This window comes from Bactrocera dorsalis, chromosome 2, assembly GCF_023373825.1.
Source record: "Bactrocera dorsalis isolate Fly_Bdor chromosome 2, ASM2337382v1, whole genome shotgun sequence".
Lineage (NCBI taxonomy): Eukaryota > Metazoa > Arthropoda > Insecta > Diptera > Tephritidae > Bactrocera > Bactrocera dorsalis.
In genome coordinates this window covers 13,855,869-13,878,744 of record NC_064304.1, presented here as the reverse complement: position 1 = coordinate 13,878,744, position 22,876 = coordinate 13,855,869, and the positions used below count along the sequence as shown (strand labels likewise).

General features: G+C 36.7%; 1 protein-coding gene across 5 annotated transcripts in view; it reads right to left on the bottom strand.

Annotated features, from left to right (window-relative positions):
* The window catches only part of LOC105227640 (mucin-22), a 121,585-nt gene that overhangs the window by 37,285 nt on the left and 61,424 nt on the right, over positions 1 to 22,876 (bottom strand). For all 5 annotated transcript variants that reach the window (XM_049448678.1, XM_049448679.1, XM_049448680.1 and 2 more), the window contains one exon: positions 22,335 to 22,368. The gene's annotated coding sequence lies outside the window, so the exon portion shown is untranslated. The remainder of the gene's footprint in view (positions 1 to 22,334; positions 22,369 to 22,876) is intronic.

Sequence of the window (22,876 nt, the reverse complement as noted above, 5' to 3'; positions counted from 1 at the left end):
GCTCGAAAATTCTACGAAAAAATGCGGCGGCTTACAGAAGGTTTCAAGACCGGAGCATACTCCTGTAGAACCCCCCAAGGTGATCTAGCCACCGATGCCCAGAGCATACTTAAATTATGGAGGGAACACTTCTCCAGCCTGCTGAATGGCAGTGAACGCACAACAGCAGGAGAAGGCGAACCCGATACCCCAATCGATGACGATGGAGCAGACGTTCCATTGCCCGATCATGAAGAAGTTCGAATAGCAATTGCCCGTCTGAAAAACAACAAAGCGGCAGGGGCCGATGGATTGCCGGCCGAGCTATTCAAACACGGCGGCGAAGAACTGATAAGGAGCATGCATCAACTTCTTTGTAAAATATGGTCGGACGAAAGCATGCCCAACGATTGGAATCTAAGTGTGCTCTGCCCAATCCATAAAAAAGGAGACCCCACAATCTGCGCCAACTACCGTGGGATAAGCCTCCTCAACATCGCATATAAGGTTCTGTCGAGCGTACTGTGTGAGAGATTAAAGCCCACCGTCAACAAACTGATTGGACCTTATCAGTGTGGCTTCAGACCTGGTAAATCAACAACCGACCAGATATTCACCATGCGCCAAATCTTGGAAAAGACCCGTGAAAGGAGAATCGACACTCACCACCTATTCGTCGATTTCAAAGCTGCTTTCGACAGCACGAAAAGGAGCTGCCTTTATGCCGCGATGTCTGAATTTGGTATCCCCGCAAAACTAATACGGCTGTGTAAACTGACGTTGAGCAACACGAAAAGCTCCGTCAGGATCGGGAAGGACCTCTCCGAGCCGTTCGATACCAAACGAGGTTTCAGACAAGGCGATTCCCTATCGTGCGACTTTTTCAACCTGCTTCTGGAGAAAATAGTTCGAGCTGCAGAACTCAACAGAGAAGGCACCATCTTCTATAAGAGTGTACAACTGCTGGCGTATGCCGATGATATTGATATCATCGGCCTTAACACCCGCGCCGTTAGTTCTGCTTTCTCCAGACTGGACAAGGAAGCAAAAGAAATGGGTCTGGCAGTGAACGAGGACAAGACGAAATATCTCCTGTCATCAAACAAACAGTCGTCGCACTCGCGACTTGGCACTCACGTCACTGTTGACAGTCATAACTTTGAAGTTGTAGATAATTTCGTCTATCTTGGAACCAGCGTAAACACCACCAACAATGTCAGCCTAGAAATCCAACGCAGGATAACTCTTGCCAACAGGTGCTCCTTCGGACTAAGTAGGCAATTGAGAAGCAAAGTCCTCTCCCGACAAACAAAAACCAAACTCTATAAGTCACTCATAATTCCCGTCCTGCTTTATGGTGCAGAGGCCTGGACGATGTCAACAACAGATGAGTCGACGTTGCGAGTTTTCGAGAGAAAAGTTCTGCGAAAGATTTATGGTCCTTTGCGCGTTGGCCACGGCGAATATCGCATACGATGGAACGATGAGCTGTACGAGATATACGACGACATTGACATAGTTCAGCGAATTAAAAGACAGCGGCTACGCTGGCTAGGTCATGTTGTCCGGATGGACGAAAACACTCCAGCTCTGAAAGTATTCGACGCAGTACCCGCCGCGGGAAGCAGAGGAAGAGGAAGACCTCCACTCCGTTGGAAGGACCAAGTGGAGAAGGACCTGGCCTCGCTTGGAATATCCAATTGGCGCCACGTTGCGAAAAGAAGAAACGACTGGCGCGCGGTTATTAACTCGGCTATAATCGCATAAGCGGTGCCTACGCCAATTAAGAAGAAGAAGAATTGAAAAATTAACAGTAGAAAATTGGGATCTGTAAAATGGATCAGTAGTTAATTTGTAGGCGCTTATATGAATAAGTCATCGTATGGTTAATGTTTTGTGGTATCGTATTGCATATTCTCAAAATTTAGGATAAGTCAATGCTTAAACGTGAAGAATTGATTTGAGGTCTTTAGTTTCTACAAAACCTTGTTAATATAATATTTGGAAAAAAACACATTTAATATATTGTGTCATCAAGTTAAAAAAAGAACACGTCTAATAGTAAGACATTTCTTACTGAAAAACATAAAAATATTTCTAAATTTCTAATGCTTGCTTCACTGTCCTCGTATCCCTCAAAGCAAAATCACTATCCTGATAAATTCTAATTAGATTGTGTGACAAATTGGATTTTTAATGAACAATAGCGAGCAGACAGCAGTTGATAATAAATAGGTGGCACAATAACACCAACAACAAATATATCGACTTTATTAACGTGAACTATATTTGGGTGTGCACCAACACTAACATTAACCTCAGCCAACATGAATGACCCAACGTTTAGTTAACAAAGTTTGCGTGAACCCGACGACGCGCGGCGGCTAAACGCGGGCGACTCTGGTTGGCGTCGGTGTTGGCGGGCCAATAAAATGTTGCAAATTTCATTAAATTTCGAAAACTTTTTTCGGCGCTGCTGTAACTGCGTTTGATGGCTGGCTGTCGGCCTGACAACTTTGTGCCACGCAGGAGGATGACGGGTGAATCGGCTGTGGACTAATTTGGATACTTATTTCGTGGAGTGTGTGCGCGTGTCTGCTTGTATAATAGATTATAGCTGTGTGCACGTGTGTTTGTGCGCGTAATTTCCTCATGCCAACGCCAATAAATCAAGACACAATTTTCATGTCTCACTGTAATTTCTCGTGGCATTTTCCTCGGCGCACCAAAACAAAAACAAAAACTTGCCTTTTTTGTCTACTTAAAATTTACTACGTGATATCATTTTCTTTGCCCTGCTTTGCGAGCTTACCTTTTTTAAGACGCAAATTACCGCTCGCAAAAGCAAAAGAAGAAACAATAAAAAATTACGCTGAAAGCAGCTTTGTCAGGGATATTTTTTCTTTTCGACAGTTTTCCAGCAATTTGTTGTTTTTTATTGCGATTTTTTCGCTGAAAGTTTGCCTCGTGTCGTTTTAATGCTTTAAAAAGCGTTGCTTCAGGGAATATCGCGCTGCACAGCCGTTGGACTTTACTGGTAATTATTACGAAATGCATAAAATGAGGAAATTTCGTTCACTTCTGTTTATTTGGTTGGCTTGTGCGATTGATATGCCTTTGAAGCTTGTGTACAGCTAACAGTGTAGTAAGCGTAAACAAGAAAATATAACGGTAATATGTCGACTTAATTATAATGCGTTGTTTAAACTTAACTTCACACGTTTCTCACTTTACCAAGCGAGGCAAGAAAAAAATTAATTGCCGCAAAAAATTTGAAACAATGAAGACTCAAAAAAGTGCTGAAAAAGTAGGGAGAAATTGAAAGAAATGAGAAAAATTATAAACTGAAGAGGTAAAAAAAGTAGGCTAAAATATTGCTATAAAATTTAATCGGAGTAACTTGAAAGTTGCATAGTTGTCTTTAGTCATGCAATATTGTACCATCTTGGAATATACAATAAAATTTAAACTTTTTGCATATATACATATATTTTCCGTTACGAGGGAGGGATTTTATGTTTGAAAACGGTTAGGTGAAAAGAAAGCATACGTAATTTCACAAAATTACTCAAATTAAACTCTATAGTAACACATGCTTTAAGAGGTTATATGCAGTTAAAATTATAAAAAAATCAATTTATTTTTTTTCTTAATGTAGATTGTGTGTGTATTTACGAATGCAAACAAAAATTTCTTATCGTCACGGTGAATGTTTTCGAAATTATTCGCAAATTTAGCAAAGGCGTTTCTTGGACGTGCATTCCAAACTTTAAACTTGTTTTTCTCAAAATAGTGTTTTCAAAGTCGGTGACCAACATTACTCAAAAGCGCTTTAACCAATTACATTAATACGAGCTTCTTAAATATATTTTTTAGTTATTAATGGAAAATTTTTTCTCACCGATAAATATTTTTTTATAACTATTTAAGGTCGAAATTTTTATCAAAAATCATTTTGTCAAAAAATATTATATGGCTTAGTCCTCTGATTAATTACTAGATTTAACATTACTTAAATCTGTTTGGTTTTTTTACTTTCAGAGTATCCAGTACAGAAATATAGTGGTCACCCCAAAAGGTCTTTTTTGAGAGGAGCTCCGGAAGATTAGATGTAGTTCATTTGCAAATAAATATTTTTACTAATACTAAGTTCTAAAATACAGTTAATAGATACCATAATATGTATACACATTTTTGCATAAATACATTTAAAAGTTTTCTCAAAAAAAAAAGTTCTGAAAAATTCGCTTTTTACGGCCTTCTAATAATTAAATTTTTTCTTGTTTTTTCCTAACATAGTGTTTTATTTTTTTCGACCAAAATTTATTTTTAATATTTTCTTAATAAATAATGATCTCTGGCAGCAACTTCAATTGTCTTTGGATTGGTAATCGAAGTGCATTTTTTACTCAGTAGTAAAAGTAAATCGATCCTTGCGACACAGTTTCCAGCCAGGCTGATTGAGCACTAGTCTAAAATGGTTTTATTAGATATTTCAATTATTTCTCCGAGTTATTTTGTATATATATTTTTCGTTTTCTGGTTGTTGGTAAGCTTCAAGCCGTTGCTCAGTTTGAATAGACCGTACCACCTGTAAACCACTTTGAAAAGAATGGTAACTGTTTCAACGTTTATATATATTTTTTGATATTTGTTCAATTCCTTCACGCTTGGGAGGCCTACATACTTAAATAGGCCAAAGTTTAATAACCTTCTAGCAGTAAGAAAATATTTCCCGAAGACGTCACTAGTTTGTAACAGTCGGAAGGATACGTCACAGACCTTATGAAATTATATACATATGAATGATAAGCGTTCCTTTCACTGAAGTTAAAGTTAAAAGTCTCAGAAGCAGCATAAATGGCACCAACAATCTCAGACTGGAGATTAAACGCTCTACTTAGAGATCGGATCAGTTTCCGTTTCTATTATTCCTACATGTGAAAGCACTTGGAGCATTCGAGACAACTGTTACCCGCAAGGCAATTAGCGTGAGCGATGAATATCGAAGAAGATATAACCACTGACCACCGTGACAAGCAGAGTAGATTTAATCAGGTCCGCCTGTCTGTATATACGCAAACCAGTCTCTTCGTTTTTTAGATATAATTTGGTGTTTTGCAAACGTCCTTTTCTCTCGAAGAAACTGTTTATTTGTCGGAATTGCCGTTTTCGGATCTCGATTAATAATAAATTCTTATATGGAAAGCTTTTTTATTTTACAAGATATCTTCACGAAAATTAGTATGAATTATTGTCCAACCCAACGTTAGAATTCAAACATATTTATCAGATTGGACTATAGAATATAGCGGCCAAACAAACTGCTATCAAAGTTATTGATTTTTCTTGCAGCTTTATCTTAATTAACTTCTTATAAGGGACATAATTTATCAATAATATTCAATAATCAAACAATATTCCTTATTTACGAATGAAATAGCCAATCCTTGAAACATGAAGACTCTCCCTCGTATTCGGAGGAGGGATAAATTGAAGCAATATTTACCAAGGGATTAATAATATGAGTTTATGAATTGAATAAATCCTTCAATCCTTTAAAAATTATTTAAAGTTTGCACCTTAGGTAATTTTCTATAGTTTCCTTTGCCCAGGACTAGAGCCCACGACCTTTTAAAAACTGGCCACGCATTCAAAACACATTAAATATATTGGATACACTTTTCCATAAACTTAATTCATTTTAAAATTTGCATGCTCCACACACGGTTGTGTGACGGCTGCACAACATCACCCGTAACTTTACTGCAGACTCTCCACCGCTGTGTAGACTGTGTCTAAATATGCACGAACACGCACGCAATACGCCAAGCAACCCCATTACCCGTCACACACTCCTACTGATTCATTCATTCATAGATTTTGGTGAGTTGTTTCTTACTTTTTACCATGACTTTATTTTTGTTTTTGCTTCTCTTTCACTGTCAACCGCTGGAAAGTGCAAGTTGGCGCATATTGTGTTGCCAGCAAGTCATGCCAAGGTTCATTGGCCACACACACACACACAAGCGTGCGTTCACTTCAAAGTAGGGCCAAGCACATGCATACATATACACGATTGTGTAGACATGTATGCATGGCTTGTGTGTTTGTGAAAATGTTGTGCAAGCAGCCACAAGTGATGCGCCACGGCGCTGCAATGCCACTTGGGCGCCACTACAAACAATAGCTACGATTACATAGTTGCAATAACAATTATTCATGCTAATGCGCACATATACTACATATACATGCATGCATGTAGTACCACAAAAAGAAAAAAATGCTTATTTTGTTGCCTCAGCGCCGGCGCTTTGCTACAATGCCGCCAATCACAAGCGTTTTCATTCTCATTGCAGTTGCTATTGTTTTTGCAGTGCTGCCTTGCGACCCGGCTGTAATCAATTTAACCGAAAGTTGACGTTTAACATCAGTAGCAGCGGTTTGTTGTTGCTGTTTTTGCTATTACTATTACTTTTTCACTTCTGCTACCAACTGCCAGGCCACTTTGGTCTAATGTTTTCGTTTGCAATTTTCGGTTGGATTTTCTGCTTCCTCTTTGCCAATTTCAGCCAATGCAATGGTATGTGCATACACACACACACACACATACATATATACATATAAACAAACAAAGCCATGCGCACATTTCGCTTGTCGTGGGTTAATTAGCCGTTTAGTCGCTTGAACTCTCACATTTCGGCTCTTTTGTGCATTGAACTATTTCTTTTGTTGTTGGTGTTGTGGCAGTTTCGTCGAAATTTTCTGGTTTTTCGGGTATTACTTTTACGCCTCAAAGCGCGCGAAATGCTTGGAGATTTGTTAATTATTTACAATTGACTTTTTGCTTGTCTGGGTTAAATGTGGCGACTAAGAGCTTTTAGCTGCGGGCTTATTATCATTTTCCTAAGCTTTAAGCGCATTTGAGCGTAAAATTTCTAGTAATCTTGAGTAGATAATCAGTAATTATGCTTAATGTATTGCGTTTTAGACGTGCTCAAAGGGCTGGCTTGCGAATTATGGATGGGTTCACATTTTTCTGTTGGTAGCACTGTCGAGAATACTTTGCTCTCTCCAGATTTAAAAGAAATACTAGGAATAAGAAAATAATTTTCAGAAACAAATAATGACTTAGAAACGATCCTTTTTCCACATTTTTGGACTAAGTTAGCAACTCCATACCAAGCTTTTAACGGGCTTTTGGAGCTGAATCATTTTCTCAAGCTTAATAAGTGCTGACAGCTAAAATGACCGACAAGACCAGACCAATCACGCGTAATTTTGGTTCCTTCGAAACCGTCTGGAAATTTACTTGAATTAACCCAAAAAACTTCATAAACCGAACCAGGACTATCCGTAAATGCTGCTAAACCTCAACGAAAACGATCCATTTCGGAAGCGGTTTGATACTGAGGATAAAAAGTGGGTTACTAACGACAACCTTAAACGAAAACGGTAGTGATTGAGGCGCGTTGAGACGGCACAATAGGTGGCCAAGCCAGAATGGACGGTCAGGAACGTTTTTCTTTGTGTTTGAATCATCTACCATGAACTGCACTCCTATGACCGAAGGGAAGCAATCGCCCAGAAGCGAATAGGAAAGCAATTGGGTTTTATTCAAAGAACGCCAGGTCAACATCAATAGAGACTCGTCAGAAACTCCGCGAGTTAAAGTGTGAGGTTCTCATGTATTCGCCTTATAGTCCGAACCGATGATTACTACCCGTTCCTGTTCATAACCTCATATAGTATTAATACTTGTATTAACTATATATGTAAATCAGAAATATGTAATGACAATAGTTGTATTAACTGTATTAATTGGAGGACTGCAAGCCCACTTGCTTTAGGATAAAGTCTTGGCTTTGTTCGTTGTTTAAAATTCAGTATTGTCTACTTTAATGTCTAAATCGTCTAGACTGGTTTAGCGTTAAAAAAACAAGAAGAAGCAACACGCACTTTAGGCGAAATGTTTAATGCGCAATTAATAATTGAGTTGTTTACGAAATACACAGCAACGCGAAAAAGTTTCACGAAAGTAAAAGTGCATGATTAATAGTTGAAACAAGAGAACTACCGTTAAAATGTTAAGTGCGAAACTTTTGCATGAACGGCCATTTAAATAAGATAAATGTGCGGCCATTGAGTGCTCGGTTCGCCGAATAGACGGTAAATTACCGTTATAGCCGCAAAAGTAGGCAATTTGAACCAAAGTTAAAGTCGAGACTAAATCTGCAAATATTCCGCTTTGCTTTTGGGCAATTAATTTGTTGAATCTGCTTATTTACATATACAAACTTTAAATAAACTTTAAATACCTTTTATTGAAATGGTTTCAGAGTCGGTTTCTACGAAACGACTTAACCGGTCGACTTGAAGCAAGAAGACTTTTGACAATAATTTCGCTTTTTAACCATTCTGAAGTGTAATTTTTTTTACAAAAATCTACTTTTTATTGCACGACTATGATGTGATTCGAATGGCAATTGCCCACCTGAAGGACAACAAAGCGATGATTGGAATCTAAGTGTATTTTGCCCAACCCACAAAACCCTTGAAATCGGATACCTATATAAGGTCTTATCGAGCGTAGTGTGTGAATTACTGACTCGTCCCATGTCCACAAACTGATTGGACCTTCAGTGTGGCTTCTACTATCGACCAGATTTTCACCATGTGCCAAGTCTTAACTCTTGTCAATAGGGCTTCTTTGGACTGATTAGGCAATTGAAAAGTAAAGTCCTCTCTCGATGAACAAAGAGCAAAATCTCAGTGTCTCATCATTCCCGTCCTGCTATGGCGCAGAGGCATGGGCGATGACAACAACTGATGAGTCGACGTTGCAAGTTTTCGATAGAAAGGTTTTGGAGATTATTTACGGGACTTTGTGTATTGACAACGGCGAATACCGCAGTCACAGTCATTGGAACGACATATACGGTGACATTGACATAGTTCAGTGAATCAAGACGCAGCGGCTGCGCTAGCTAGATCGTGTTATCGTATTGGAAGAGAACGCTCCAGATCTGATTTGAAGTTTTTCGATTCAGTAAACGACGGTTCAAGCTGAGAAAGAGGAGACCCCCACTCCGTTGGGGGGATCAGGTGGAGAAGGACCTGTCTGCATTTGGAATTTCGAATTAGCGCCAAATAGCGAAAAGAAGACTGCGCTGTTGTTAACTCGGCTATAACCACGTAAGCTGTGTTTACGTCAGTAAAGAAGAGGATAGAGGGAATCGAAATTTTTTCAAATTTATCGTCAAAAATTAAAGTATACCAAATTCTGTAAATACATATTTCTCTTATTTATTTTTTAAATAAAATGCCTCTTCCAAAAAAATCACAAATAAAAAATTCGCGTGAATATAACCCCTTAAGCCGCTCGTATTATAGTTCAATTAATGTTAATTTGTTTTTGTGGCCATTTATTTATTGTGTGATTTACAGTAATTTCGATTAAGTTTTGTTTTTGTTTTCAATTTTCACGCCGCTTATCGTGTCGCTCTGCATTTGACGCTTCAACGTCACGCGCCTTCACTATTTCGTCACGAAAGCCAAAGTGAAGCAGACAAACTTTCACTTGAATTAAAATGTCGCCTGATGCTCATCAGCTAAGTGGCGCTGAGAGTTGCCGCCACAACAAGCTTTTTTTAATTTTTCTAAGTGTCTTTTAATTTTTATGGCTTTTTGTCGCTACCTTTTTGTTTTTCATTTTTGTTTTCTCTCACACAGCCTTGTTTGCACTGTAATTTAGTTGCAGCAACTAGAGCTCGTGCAAACATAGGTGAGGATGAATGTGTGTGTCGTTGTTGCTTTGAAAGTCAATACAATTGACAGTTGTCAGAATCAGATTGTCGCATAGCTTTGGCTGCGGGGTGGTTGGAAGGCGACTTGAAATAACTGCACAAAGTCGCAGACATAAAGCAGTTACCTTGGTGAGCATGAAGCAGCGTAAGTAACTGTGTGTAGGTTTGTGCAAAATTTAATTTGTTGCAAGCGCGCTGATTGCCATAGTTACCTAGCTCAGCCTTAGCACATACACACACACACAAACACATACTTGCGTTTGTTTTTGGAATCAAGTCCATGCATAGCAACCAATTAACTGGCTTTGGCGTCGCTGAAGCTGCAATTAAAATGTGTTGCGCTTTTCGCTGAAGCTGTGCAAATTTTTTCGCTGTTTTTTTCGTTGTATTTTGCAACTTTTTCTTCACTGCTACATTGTACCGTACAACCTGTCGCAGACAGCAGAAACCTTTTGTGGCATGCAACAACCGACAGCCAAAAGTGGCCTGCATTTCATACACAACAACAAATATATATGTATGTAAGTGTACGTGTATGTTTATAACGGCACAGTTGTGGCATCGACAGAAATTTCTCGTTCATTTCGTGCACTTGCCTCTTTTTTTCGCCAACAATACCACAATGAAAGTGCAAAGAATGGCGAAAAAAGCAGACAAAATGAAATTGAAAAATTGTCACAGTGAAAATACTAAATAATACATGAAAAATTACAAAAACAAAAACATAAATAGAGTAGAGTATCAGCAAGCAGCGCACCCAGTGAGTGTGGTGCAACAATGGCGGTGTACATGGCGTATGATTGACGCGCAAAGTTCATGCCTCAATTATTTTATTTGTTGTTTTTGTTTGTTTTGCTCTGTGTCGCAGTTGCTAAGTGGGCGTGTGTGTTGTTAAATGGGCGTACTCCGTTGGGCACTTAATAAATTTGTATCATGACAATGAAATCATGTGCATTGACAGCCTTTTTGCTTGTATCGCCGCGGGTGACCTTAAAAATCCATGCGAAGGCTTGCTCTTAATGCCCAAACGTTCAAAAAAAAGTTATTGTGTCGCATGTGTTGCTCAAGTATGGCTGTATTTGTGTGAGGCTTAAAATAAAATAAATATTTTTGGACTCTTGCTTTATGGGAGAATTTATAGAGAAATACTTAAGCTTGATTACTGAAAGTTAAGTTTTTTTTTTAATTTTATCAAAAAATTAGAAAAAAGTGATATGAAGCAAACTCATAATCGGAGTTCAAATGACCTAAAAATATAATTGATTGAAAAAGTTTCCGGTATTAGTAGGATATTTAGGAATGCGAAAACTCTGTGCAAAATGGGTACCTTGTCAGCTCACAATCATGATCATATATAGTGACACAATTCAAAGACCGGTAACGGTAAACGGGCTAGGAGCTGCTTCGTGATTTGACCTATCGACATTCTCTTGTTCTTAAACCTTAGCCAAAAATGCTTGTCGGTTAGAAATTCAGCCAAAATGAGGAGGTAATCGTTGGCTGCGTCTTTTTTTGTGACAAAATCTTCAAAATTTTTGTCGAAAATCATTTAATTGGTGTATCGACCTCGATGTTGGATCATAAAAGCATAATTTTTATACTCTCGCAACAAAGTTGCTAAAGAGAGTATTATAGTTTTGTTCACATAACGGTTGTTTGTAAGTCCTAAAACTAAAAGAGTCAGATATAGGGTTATATATACCAAAGTGATCAGGGTGACGAGTAGAGTTGAAATCCGAATGTCTGTCCGTCCGTCCGTCCGTGCAAGCTGTAAAATGAGTAAAAATTGAGATATTATGATGAAACTTGGTACACGTATTTCTTGGCTCCATAAGAAGGTTAAGTTCGAAGATGGGCAAAATCGGCCCACTGCCACGCCCACAAAATGGCGGAAACCGAAAACCTATAAAGTGTCATAACTAAGCCATAAATAAAGATATTAAAGTGAAATTTGGCACAAAAAATCGCATTAGGGAGGGGCATATTTGGACGTAATTCTTTTGGAAAAGTGGGCGTGGCCCCGCCCCCTACTAAGTTTTTTGTACATATCTCGGAAACTACCAAACTCTATAGAGTCGTTTCCTTCAGGCATTTCCATATACAGTTCAAAAATGGAAGAAATCGGATAATAACCACGCCCACCTCCCATACAAAGGTTATGTTGAAAATCACTAAAAGTGCGTTAACCGACTAACAAAAAACGTCAGAAACACTAAATTTTACGGAAGAAATGGCAGAAGGAAGCTGCACCCAGGATTTTTTTTTAAATTGAAAATGGGAGTGGCGTCGCCCACTTATGGACCAAAAACCATATCTCAGGAACTACTCTACCGATTTCAATGAAATTCGGTATATAATATTTTCTTAACACTCTGATGACATGTACGAAATATGGGTGAAATCGGTTCACAACCACGCCTTCTTCCAATATAACGCTATTTTGAATTCCATCTGATGCCTTCTCTGTATAATATATACATTAGGAACCAATGATGATAGCGGAATAAAACTTTACACAAATACGGTATTTGAGCTGAGGTATCCCTTGTGGAAAAATTGTCGTGATCGGACTATAACTTTTCAAGGTCCCTGATATCGAACACGAAGAACTCAGTGCCTAACCTAACCTAACCTAATTTTTCACCGAAAATATCAGTAAATCTCTCAGAATTTAATTCTAATTAATTTTACAGCAAAATAAAAAATATGTAAATGACAGATAATGAAATCTCGATTATCACTTTATCATGCGAGAGTATAAAATGTTCGGTGACACCCGAACTTAGCCCTTCCTTACTTGTTTGAGATCCTATTGGTCATGTCAGTCAGATAAAAGCAAGTAGTTCAGAGGACATCAATTTAGGACAGGACGATTTTGCAGCCGAAAAGTTCTGGTGGCAGCAGATCCATAGTTCTTACTCCTGAATACAGGATGACAAATATACACCGAAGCGTTTCCAATCTGATGAAATTGGAATAAAAGTGCAATCATTGGTAAGCCCTATTTCTTTTCAGCTATCCGTCAATTTCACTGAGACCAGGCATCCAAACAAGTAATAACACGGAAGAAGCTTGATGTTATTTTTAATGAATTCATGCACTTCTTGAATATCTTTGAACAATCAGCGAGCTCAAAGTCAGTAGAGTCAAGCTGCTATCGGAATGAATATGCACCTTTTTTAAGGAACCTGCATCTCGAAGCAGTCCATCTACTACATACTACCTTGATGGTAGTACCTTTCGCTTGAAAGACACAGTCTGGTAGCCAGTGGTAAGGTAGCTGGAAGATAGAGTTAATGGAGAGCTTGTTTGTCAAACATGCCTATTTTCACACCTAAATCAAATTAAACGGTAATAAAAATACCAACAAAAAATATATAACTCACAACAAATAGGAAACTGAGGTTATCAGAGTGCCACAATTTTTGAGATCTGGATCTGAAATTTTGCACAAGTTCTTTGCTCCCCAAGAAGTTAAAGATTTGTCGGAACCATTGATATCAAGCCACTGTAGAGTATAGCTGTTATACAAACTGACTGATCAATATCAAGTCCATGAAAGGAAACTGTTTTTTCTGTGAGTAGTTACGGCTTTGGTATCATATTTTTCATTTCTTTGTGAAAAAAGTGATTTTGGAATGTTATTTTGAATAGTATGTAAAATTGAAAAAAAAATTAAATATTATTAGAAATATTTTGAAACCAAGTATTACTTGCTTCATTGTCAGCTTGTTACATATCTTTAATTGACACTTACTTATTGGCAGCCAACGAAGCTGTCAACGTCAATCAGTTGTGAAGCAGCAATCAAATTAAGTTTGAGGGACAACCGTTGAGTTGCGAGGGCTAACTTATAACGCTTGCTATTCAATGCTGATTTTGACACAATTTGAGGTAATCAGTTTTTCATTTTCGTTTTACTTAAATTTCGTAATACATATTTCTGTGTCGCTTTTTTATAACTTATGTATAAACGATCACAACACAGACACATCAGCAAACGCTCACATGTGTACGCTTTTGAAGACTTTGTGTCATTTTTGGCGCTGTCATTTCAATCAAAACTGACAACTACCTGCGTCACTCAGGCGCTGCGCTGCGCTCTCCTCCACTGGCTGCCAAACTCATTGCGTATGCACCGCACTTAAGGATGCTTTCAATTTACGAAAATTCGAAGCAATAAAATGCAGACACAATGCAATAACAAGACAAACAACCGCACTAACGGCACATTTAGTATAAAGCCCAATAGCTATGAGAAACTTTAAGATTTGCATTTTGAAAGCTGCAGGCAAAACTTTAGCAAATCAATGCAGATGAGGAGGGGGTGGTGAACTGGTCTGCTGCACAACTTTTAGAACAGCGTTGCAGAAAAACGAAAATAAAAGTGAGAAAAAATGAAAATCTCTGCACGCTTGCTCCAGCTTCTGAAAAGTTTTTTGTTTGGCTCACACTTTTTGCCACTTTAGTGTTGCTTTTGTTGTTGTTGAGGTTGTTACGCAAAGTTCAAGCAACGGTCAGCGAGTGTACGAATTTTGTATGGGTTTCTGTTTTTGTTTTTGTTTTTTTTTTTTAAGTGTAAAGTTTATTATTCTCTTTATGCATTGGAAATTGCTGTTATTGTAGTTGCCACACTCCCACATCAGTGCATTTGTTTTTGTAGTTAGTATTCAAGTGTATTGAATTGTAATTTGGCAAAAGTGATTTTGGGTAAATTAAATTTGTTCCCAGAATTGTTGTCCCAGAAAAGTTTCTTCGAAAGTTTTGGCAAAACTTTAAAAGTTCAGTTGAGCAGTAAATATCGGTTGTTATTTTATTTTTGTGCGTCACATGTGTCTGTGGGTTGAGGCTTAAATACACAAATATGGCAGTGCAAGGAGAATTTAAAATTAGAATAAAAGTTACCGTTACTTTGAGCTTAGTAAGAAAACTTTGCTTTCAACAAGTTTTGTCTATGATTTTAATAGGAATATTTGAATGCGAAGAACTAGTCTTCAGAAATATTATACGGTTGGTGGGTATGAAATTGATTGGAATCCATTTGTAGCTAAAATTTTCGTATCTTCGTTTACTGACCGTAAAGCAGCTGTAAGGAGTTATCCTGCCAACGCGGGTGCATCTTTTTTCCGAGGAGTCACCGGAAATGGCGTCGCAATGGCCGAGTTTAAAATATGACATTTTTTATATGAGAAAAATATTGTTAAAAAATGCTATTTTTTACCCGAGACTACTCATGTAAATCCTTAAGGTACAATTTTTTCGCAAAAACTATCATTACCCTAGACATTTTTTCGTGGCACGCTAATTGGAATCCGATTGTGCATGAGACTGTTCGTAAATATGGGACTGATACTTATGAGAGACGAAGAAAAAATCATTGAATTATTTTTTAGGAAATTTTTGTTTAATTTCAGAATTTTAGTTATTTAAAACCGTACTTTTTATTTTGCATAATTCTGCGAGAGTTATGCATACTATTAGTACAGTACTACTTAGTGTAAAAGTATTTATTTTTCATTGCTTATGCATACCTTCTTTGGCATTTAAACTTTCCGTTTCACAGACAAATATAATATATTGAAAGTCAAAGCGGAGGCAAATAAAGCATAATAAAATGAAAGAGGAAAATGGAAAAAAGTCACATTTTGGAAATGTAGCACTTTGGCTATACAAAGGGTTCATTAAAAGTAAATAGCATGAGCATAGTAAATAACAACAACAACTACAGGAACATAACAATGGCATACTGTTGACATTTGCATGAAAAAAGTCACAACAGAACAATAAAAAAAAGCATAGTCAGCATTCACATCTACAGCACACGGCCATCGAAATAGTTACATTCACATATATATATATATATAACTTTGTATGTTTGTATGTATGTATGATTATGGAATAACTTAAAGAGTTTAAAAGTCCAACAGCATACTCATAAGCATAAAACGAGTGGTAGGCATTATAAGCCAACGAACGCAAAGGCCGACAACTCCAACGAATCCATTGGCCACAGATGCTTGAGTGACCGAGTGGCAGCCGCATCGACAGATAAAATGCATTCAAAATTGAATACTTTAAGTAATAAATGCAGTTTTTAGGTACCACATGACTGCGAGAAGTGTAACTGTCTGCCGTTTTCCGCATAACATTGAAGTGGTGGCTACCCTGTAGGAAAAATTTTAATGTCTATTATGTATAACATATAAAGCATGCGATTGGCAAATTTTAAGATTTAAACAATGATATAAGAAGAAATAAGAAGTTTTGATGAAATTTTATTTTAAATATTTGATAGAAAAGAAACGAAAAACATGAACGTGAAAATATTCGAGAGAGACAGTTGTGATTTAAATTTACTGCAGCAGTGGCTTCATTCGAGAGAATAAAAATACAAAAATTTTGGTGATGCAAAGAATTCAAGACCAGATTGAGGGATATGATTACGATGTTCGAATATAGAAAATTGCTTGAAAAGAGACTTTTTATTGCAAGTTTCTAAGAATGCTCTGGGTGGAACTTCTGGTCAAGTATGTATAATAGTTTCATTTTCTACAGTATTAGTTTTATAAATTTTAGAATCTAGCACTGAAAATTCCTACTGGGCTTGCATACACACTATCCGTCTCTTTGGAGACACTCACTTTCACTTTATAAGCATAAATCTTCTTAAATGATTAAAAACTACTTATATTTTTTCGCTTTATATTACACAATGCTTTTTTCGTTGCTTTGGTTGACCGACTGCTTCGCTTAGCTGTCTGTCGCCTGCCGCACACAATCTAAAAATATAAAATAATTTATTTCCATGCAGCACAGCTTTAGGTTAGTGTGCGTCTGCAGCCAAAATTGAATATGCATATGTTTTGGCATTCTCTCAATTACTCTTTATTAATATTTGTTTGTAGTACACAATTCCGTAAATAAATAGACACACGAGTGATGGCACAAATTTCCTTATAAATCTATTCGAATGGGCATTTAATTAAAATCTCCACTATTTCCGTTTATCTTTCACTTATTCGGTGCGAAGTGCATGAGAATTAGAAGTGCATAAATCAATAATAAATTTAATTCGAGTTACACGGATCGCATGTAAATATTGTTAGCTGGAGTATTTTGCTTTCATTAAGACAGTTGATTTTTAATTAATTTTCAGGTGCAGCGAGAGTGAAGCAATTGTGTAATGCGAGCACCTACTATAGATTTCTGAGTCAGCAACAGCAACAGCATCATCTAATTTTCTGTTCATATTTGTACATATGTATGTATGGATGATTTGGCGCCATGACTACTAAAATCCATATATCCACATATATGTATATGTATCTATACACCTGCATATGAATGTGCGTGATTCATGTTTATGAACTCATTCAATTAAATTTATTTTGAATATAGTAAGTCTGTTTCTTACTCAGAAGCGTATTTGTTACCGTAATTTGAGACAAATTGCTAATGAAATCGATGTAGAATTAATTTTAATAAATATTACAAAATTTGGAGTTATACATTATCGTTTATACAGACTCAACTAAAATGTCTAGATAAAGCTAAAAGGTAATTAATAAGAATGATGTTGTTTGTTGAAATTTCTAATTTTTGCTCGAATGTCATCCGCTGTAGTAGTAGTGTAGTGTGTTTGAGTATTTTGTTGAGAAAGAAATTGGAGCAATAACGATCAGTGGATCTTTCAATAATTACCACAAACAAGTTCCTCTAACATAATATGGCATAAAATTAAACTATTGATATTTTTTACTTCAAAATTCGGCAAGATATTTAAACCGCACCTTCTGTTTCATGCCTTGGGTAAGGTTAGGTTAGCCTGGTAGTCCAATGAGCGACGCACCAGTTTTGGTCCCTTACGATACCCGATAGAGTTCAGCTACTATGCCCTCTGTGACCTTACTATCGATACCTCCTCCAGTGTATCATACCGTAGCTTACAGCATAGTCTTGCCAATACGGAACGGGTGCACAAGAGAGGCTCCATCGGTTCTCTGGTTACTTACTCTAAACAGTTTCTGCAGTCTTTTCGACAGTGACCAGTTACTATTCTTAAAATGTTCCTACAGTCTCTTCTATCGAGTGCCAATAGGAGTTTTGTGTACATCCTTTCTACCGTTTTACACATGACTTTTGCAGTTTTGCACCTAGGTAGCTCAGTCCATCGAGTTTTAATTTTCTTTAACAGATCGTCGTATAGACAATGTTGATAACGTTTCGGCCGTGCGGTTTTCGCAATAGCGAAGACCTCAGCTTGAAATATACTGCAGCCGCCCGGCAACTTAAAAGGCAGCACCAACTCTATCGTTCATTTTCGAGCGATCTGTATAAATGTTTAGACTCTTTTTCTATGTTTACTTTGAACTTACTTTGCCAGTTGAAAAGTGGGATCATGTAGACGGAGGTTGCCGAACCCCCATTACCAACCGAACTGTGCCAGAATGTTCTATATGTATATTTGCTGCAGCCAGTAGTAGTCCCACCGATTTAGCTGCGCAGTTTTCAGCGATGTGGTCTATTAATGGCAGGTTTAGCACCAGTTGAAGAGCCGACGTTGGGATTATTCTTAAAGCTCCCGTTATGCACAGCGCAACCTCTGAACCTTATACCTTATACTTCTCTTCTTCCAAATTTCTGGTGGCAAAACGTTAAGAATGTTGGAAAACCCCTTGGGTGATAATTGTTTGTCGCGGGAAATTATTTTTGATTGGCACAAATTATTCAAAGAGGTTCGAGAACGCGTCTTTGACGAACCACGTCCAGCACGGCCATCAACTACAACCGACAATCAACACGTCAGTAAAAAAAAGGAATTGGTAATTGAGAGTCTACGATTAATAGTCGGAGATCTTATTGGCATCGTTGGAATATCGGAAAGATCAGTGAAAATTATTTTGAAAAATTATTTGGGTCTAAGAAAAGCGAAAGCATAATTGGTTCCTAAATCATTCAATTTTTTCAAAAAACAGAGTCCCGGTAATATCTGTGAAACAATACTTTCCAATGAGCAGGTTGTCACGAAATGTATTATTACGAGTACTGGTGATGGGAAAAGTGAGCCGTATCCGAAAAAACCACTTCAAAGCAGGTCAAAAATCAAGGTTGTTTTGACAGTTTTCTTCGATTATCGAAGTGTGGTTCAGTCCGAATGTGAATAAGGAATACTATTTGAGCGTTAAGCGTCATTTGTGCGAAGCTATTCGTAAAAAAAGGCCAGAATTATGGGTTTTGCACAACGATAATGCACCGTCGAATACTGTATTGATTATTCGTGAGTTTTTCGCCAAATTTTTAACCCATATCGTATCGCAACCACCGTATTCATCAGATTTAGCTCTGTGTGATTTTGACCCTAACAACTGTTTCGAGGATTGGAAAAATCGTTAGCACAAGTGTATTGAGGCCAAGAGGAATTACTTTGACGAGGACGTTATAGATTTTAAATAATAAATTAAGAATTTTATAATTATGAACAAAGACTTATTATTTTTTGTTCATACTTGTAGTATAAGAAGTACGTAGTTGATTCATTACACATGACACCTTCACATCACTACTTTATAAAAGCTTCCGAAGTCCCCTAAGAAAATCTGTGCAGGCATATTTTTCATTAAGTAACTATATTCATATGTACATATGTAAATATGCATTTATATTTACATATGTATATATTTATTACAACAGTGACATATATATTCATATACTTATGTATATATGTATGTATACTTATCCATTATTTAAGCGTTAGCCCATAGGCTAGTTGCTACTGCATCTTCCTGCTGTAAGTCATTCATCAATTTAGCAATGCGCTTTGCAATAAGCTTCAAGGAAGAGACAGGGCAATACCTAGCTGTCTGTACATACATATGTATGTATGTAAATAGTTGCCGCTAGACAAGTGCATTATGAATGCGCAATATTTCTTGCGTTTACATATGGACAAGCATGTTTATATTCGAATGTTCGTTTGCCAATACACATATGTATGGATGTTACTGCTTAATGCGAACGTTGCACTAAACCGCGTGCCAGTTGTTTTACATACAAACATACATACACACATAATTTGTTTGCAAATTTTTGCTTCGCTTCGTTTCGTTTTTTATTGCCTTTCGCATCTTTGCGAGAATTATGCTTCCTGGTTGTCGGTTAGCCCATTTACATGAAAAGCATTAAAAGCCACTGCTCGCTACTGGCGTTTACGTTGCAGACAACTATAAGTACACATACAGATATTTAAAGAAGCATATAGTACACACAATTATGTTTGTGAACGTGCAGTATCTGCTTTTGGCTTACGAATCTTCTGTCATAATTTTCATTTCGCTCTTTTTTTGGCTTAATCAGATTTATAACACATATTTCACAATCATTCAGCCATCAATCCAGACACAACAGCGCTTTACGCGATTGCATCAAGGCACTTAAGCTGATTTTCGCAGAGATACGTATGTACATATATATGTATATAGATACATTTTATGTTTATTTGTGAATATGGAGAACTATATATGTTGATGAGTGTATATGTGTATGTTTGTATGTGCATATTGTTAGGAGGCTATACCAGCTTGACGCTCCAAAAAAATTTCTTTTTCGATAGCTTATAAATAAATATCCTGTGAAATCGGGAAGGTCGTGTCTTGAATAGTTTTTGAATGGCAGCGTTCCAAAGAGCGACCGCTCCGAGGTATTATATATAATATATGAAAGTGAAATTTTAAACGCGTTTTTCTCGAAATGACATTTTTCAAAATTGCTGGCGTTATAATTCAACGAGAAATTGACCTATTGACCTCAAATTAAAATTGAGTATGTATTTTTTGATACATTTACTATACAATGACTTATGATCCTTTTGATTGGTTGAAAATTGTCAATTTGGCATTAAAAAAACGACCATTTTTTACCAAAAAAACACGAATTTGTTTTTCAATATTACTCCATTTTGTTAATTTTTGATATTTTTCAAGGATCGTAAGTCATTATATAGGAAATACTTTCAACCTTAATAACCTTTTGGAATTTATTTGTTTCAGATACCCACTCGGCCGGAATCATGCCAGCAGTTGGGACACTTTTTTTTTGGCACCTCCTAAGGCAGTTATTTTATGTTATTTTTCAACATTTTTGTAAAAAAAAAATCTTAAAATATAGCTGAAAATATACCTTATTACTCTCAAAGAAGTTCGAAATATTCAATCGCGTACTTTCTTTTCAAAAAATTCACGAAAGTCGCCTAATTTTTCAAGCATCACACTGGTAAAGTCCCTTAAGCTGCATATCATTTTGTGTCTTGTGCTCACACATACTTACATACTTCATGCATATCTATGTACATATGTATGAATATACAATTTCGCTTGCTTATCTGACAAGTTATCGAAAATTGAACTCAACACATGGACCTATGACGTAGCAGCGGCCAACATTTGAAAGAATGTCACAGAATATTCTTTCGAATGATAATAAACATTCCGCATCAAATTTGAAGTTTCTGTGTTTTTTCTTTAAAAAGTAGAGAAAGTCGAAATGAATCATCCTTTACATCTATTAGAATTTTTGTCCAAAAGTACCATTCTATAAATCTTAGAAACATATTTAAACCTATCTAGAGACTTGTGATTTAGATTCTAGTCTATGAATATAAGATGCATTCCAAATTCCAAATTCTAGAGAGATCATTTAACGGGCTCATACTCTTAATATAAATACTACTACAATTAGACAACAAAGCCTTTCAAGATTTCAAATAATTTCTAGGGACGTACCTAACCTGATCTAACTCTATTTTCGATTTTTTCTTCATATGAAAATAATTAATATCACAAGCAAATGATGAGGTCATAGAAGGCAAATTGAATTTTTAACTCCACCATAGTTAATAAATCATATACATATAGTATATATCTATGTTTATGTACTCTAACTGCAACAACTTGCATGTGCAACATCCAAAGTGCATTATTTGCTCACATTTCTACTTTGCAGCTTCTTGCAGTTGGCTTGCTTGCAGTTAAATGCATAAACAGCAAAATACCGCAGAAACATAAACATTTGCTTGTGTACATTTGTAAATACACATGTTGCAAGTAAACAAATTTGCCTTTAGTTGCAAACAGAAAACATATGCCACATACGCTTGGGCTAATGCGAAAGCGAAAAGTGAATTTCTACCTTGAAACAGCAAGTTTTGCAATTAAAGTGTGAAGTTGCTTCTACTTATGCACGGAAAAAGCGCACACACGTACGCACACATAGCAATGCAAATATGTACTTAAGTGTTATGTGTGCATAAATTTGCTATTTTTGAGAAGGTGAGTTAATTAAGTGCCGATATGCGCACATATATACATATATATACTATACTGACAATGTTCAGCGTTGCAAATCGCGTTAGAATTCTATACACTAGTCGATGATGTGGCGCTTATGTGTTGCATAAACTTATGCATTTATTAAGTTTTATTATTAGAGAAAAGTGAAAATACATGGAATTTTGCTGTTTAACTTTCATATGTATATAGTAGCTGTTTCACTTACCTTCTAAAGTTGTATTCACTCTTTGCTTACGGTGCTGAAATTAGAGAGCAAAATAAATGAAGAAGCGAGATTAGTTGAAGTTGCAAGTAATTTGTATTAAATTTAATTAAAATTGATCAAAAAAGTATAAAAATATAAATTATAATAACAAAAGCAAATTATACAAAAAATTTTTTAAACATATTGTAGGCAAAATTAGTTTGGCCGTATATTGCAAGGTGAACCAAAGTGGCGATGACTGTAATCACATACATTGTGACATAAAAAAATGTGTTTTGCTAAGTTGAATGGATTGTCCTTAATTAATAAGGCAAATATGGTCGCGATCTCTCATTGTCTTGCCAACAGCAGCTGCATAAGTCGGTACATCTCAGCGTTGCGATTTTTACAATGAATAAAAATCTCGAACCATGAATTTGTCTCAAATTCTGTATTTCTAACCAAATTTCGTGTGCGGAGTCGTTGCGAATGTTGGAAAAGGCTTACGCCGCTTCAGATTTTATCAAAAAATAAGCATTCGAGTCGTACAAAGCCTTCAAAAA